A 3,570-nucleotide genomic window follows, 5' to 3' on the forward strand; every position below is an offset into this window, starting at 1 on the left:
TATAGGAATCAATTTTATAAGAAAATACTATATTTTTCAATAAAAATCCGAAATTAATTAAAAATTTATCTGTGGGGCCCACATCTCGAAATCCGGCGAATGTTACGAAATCCGACAATCCATTCAATTATGAGTCCAACCATACCAGTTTCACTCAAATCTGACTCTGAATCGATACCGAAATCTCAAAAATTCGTTTCTATGAGATTTCTAAAAAATTTCCCAAATTTCAATCTCAAAACACTAATTAAATTGAGAAGATAATGATATATTCGTGTATATTGACCAAATCCGAGTTAGAATCACTTACCCCAATATCTTTTCCTTGAAAATTTATTAAAAATCGCATCTGCTCAAGCTCCAATTTGTTAAAAATGGCGAATAGGACGACTGTCCTCTTTTATAATTCTGCCGAGACAGCCCTCGATCACGACCTCGATCCTTGGCCTTGATCGTGGTACGAACGTGGCCCTCGATCATGGCCTCGATCCTCAACCTCGAGCCTTGCCTTCGATCATGACAGTCGAGCCTTGCCTTTGATCATGACCCTAGATCATGGCCTCGATCCTGGGCCTCAATCTTGGGCTAGATATTGGGCTCGATCACACCCCAGAATTTCTAGCATAAAGGAAAAATTGCAGCAGCTCTTTTAAGTCCAACTTTTGATCCTTTAACCATCTCAAACTCACCTGAGGCCCTCGGGACCTCAACCAAATATACCAACAAGTCCTAAAATATCATACGAACTTTTTTGAAACCTCAAATCACATAAAACGACGCTAAAACCACGAATTATGCTCCAATTCAAGCTTAATGAAACTTAAAATTTCCAACTTCTACATTCGATGTCGAAACATATCAAATCAAGTCTGATTGACCTCAAATTTTGTACAAACATCATAAATGACATAACGGAACTATGAAAATTTTCGGAACTGGGTTCCGACTTCGATATAAAAAATTCAACTCCCCGGTCAAACTTCCAAACTTAAATTCCTATTTTAGCCATTTTAAGCCTAATTTAACTACGGACTTCCAAATAAAATTCCGAACACGCTCCTAAGTCCAAAATCACCATACGAAGCTGTTGGAATCGTCAAAATTCTATTCCGGGGTCGTTTTTTCAAAATGTTGACCGAAGTCAAACTTGACATTTTAAAGCCAACTTAAGGAACCAAGTGTTCCGATTTCAACCCAAACACTTCCAAATCCCGAACCAACCATCCCCACAAGTCATAAATCATTAAAAGCACATACAAATAGTTTTATTTTAGAAAATGGGGTTTTAAAAGTCAAAATGACCGGTTGGGTCATTACATAATTTCAATAAAGTACTCTCATTCTTTTAGTAAAACTTATGACAAAGAGAACCAAAATTCACTTTGTAGAAAGCTTTAAATTTTTTTGAACTAAAATGAAGTTTAATACTAATAGAAAGGAATCATAAAAAGAAGAAGAAAAAAAAAGACAAGAAAAGGAACAGCAAGGCAACAAGCCAACAATAAACAAAATACGACTATAATAAAAGTGATGAAGTGGAAAATGAATTCAAATGTGTGTTCAAAATACACATTTAACAAAAGGGGCAAAGCTAAAAGTAAATATGCTTCAATTCAATGCCTTAGAAAAAAAATTCGAACTGCCAACCATGGACTTATTTTGAACCTACTTGACCGTTGCTCTCCAACTTCTGCTTGTGTCAAGTGGGTTCAAGTACATTAATATTTATCTCTTTCATGTTTTTTTAATAAAATTTGCAAGTAAAAATAATTAATTTTTATGATGAAGTGGATTCAACTGAACCCCTTCATAGAAAGTGGGGCCGCCCCTGCCGTTACATCTTTATCAATGTCCCTCATAATTGACATTAAAGAAGGGCACGATCCTAGGACCTCCTTCCCTAGACATAACTATAAATAGTGAGCTTAGTTATCATTGTAAAGGACACGAATTTTATGACAAACTTACACTACATTTTATACAAAGCTTAATATCATTTTATCTTCTTACTTTTTTATTTCGTTGTTGTTGTACCCGGAAACCTTGTTCCCAAAACTGTTGCTTCTGCTGTTTCATCTACATCCTAAGGCTAAGTATTGCATAATTCTTCGATAATTTTATTATTTCAGGATCAAATTAATTCATTTGTCTAGAAACCACGTATAAATTCAACTGTAATATTTTACGGGTAAACAGTTTGGCGCTCACCGTGGGGCCTAGAAAGTCGTGTAATTAAATTGATCCTTGTCTTTTTTACTAACGTGTTTTGATTATTTTGTCTTAGAAAAAATCATAAGAAATGGCAGATAACACTGTTAATAATATGCACAACCCCGAGATCCGGGGGGATCAGCCTCATTTTGAGGACTCAATCAGTGATACCCATAATGAGGGGAATGACGCCACACCTATGCATTACATACAATATCCTCGACATGTTCATGAGACAACTTTCGATGATGTTAATGAGGAACCTGTCGTTGATGCGGTAAGTGTCTTTCAAGAGCAACAAGCGATAATTTTAGGCCACAACACACGACAGGATAAGGTTATTACGTAGTTGAAGCAGGCGCTGTTGGGAGATTAAAATAATGCAAGCAGACGAGATCTGATTTCTCCTGGGCTTCCGCGAATCAAACAACACAGAGAGTCGACAACAACACTCCCAGTGGTGAAATTGGCTCCTATTGGGGAGGGGGAGCGGATTCGACCTCAATAACGAGAATGATCCTTTCAAGAATGAACTTTTACGGTTTATGAGGGAATTGAATTCCCGCATGGACCAGATCTTGGGTGCGCCACCAGTGCTAAAATGTTCGGACTCAAAAGATTATACTCAATTACCATACAAGCCAAGTGCGGAACCAGAGTTAATCCCGAAGCGGTTCAATGTGCCTGAAATGCCAAAGTATGACCAAACTTCAGACCCCAAGGAGCATATTACCACCTACACAATAGCGGTAAAGGAAAATAATTTAGCTCCTCATGATATCGAATATGTGTTGCTAAAAATATTTGGATAAACCCTTACGATGGGGGCCTTGATGTGGTATTCGTTGTTACCTGAGCATTCCATAAATGCCTTTGAAATGCTCGTGGATTCTTTCAACAAGGCTCATATCAAGGCTAGAAAAGTACAAGTCCAAAAAGCCGACATATACAGGATTGCGTAAGGAGAGTCTGAGCTGCTATGAGAGTTCGTTACCCGATTCCAGAAGGAGAGAATATTGCTCCGGGCTGTCCCGGATGAAAGGGCGGCTGAAGCATTCACCAAGGGATTGAATCTGAGCAGTTCAGACACTTCCCAAAAATGAAGGAAAGACTTCTAGAGTTTCAAGCAACAACCTAGGCTGATGTCCACAACCGGTACGAATCAAAAATAAGGATCGAAGATGATCAGGTTGGTTTTCCGTCGTCGACCAAAGGATGAGAAAAGAACATATAAAAATCAAAGGATGTTTATGACGCAGACAGACGGACTTCGAGGGGCCGGTCTTTGCCCTACAAACAGACCGAAGGCCGCACATAGGTTTTCGGATAGCGGACAGGTTCGCCATTGAAAAGGGGACT

The sequence above is a fragment of the Nicotiana tomentosiformis genome, chromosome 12 (assembly GCF_000390325.3).
Source record: "Nicotiana tomentosiformis chromosome 12, ASM39032v3, whole genome shotgun sequence".
NCBI lineage: Eukaryota > Viridiplantae > Streptophyta > Magnoliopsida > Solanales > Solanaceae > Nicotiana > Nicotiana tomentosiformis.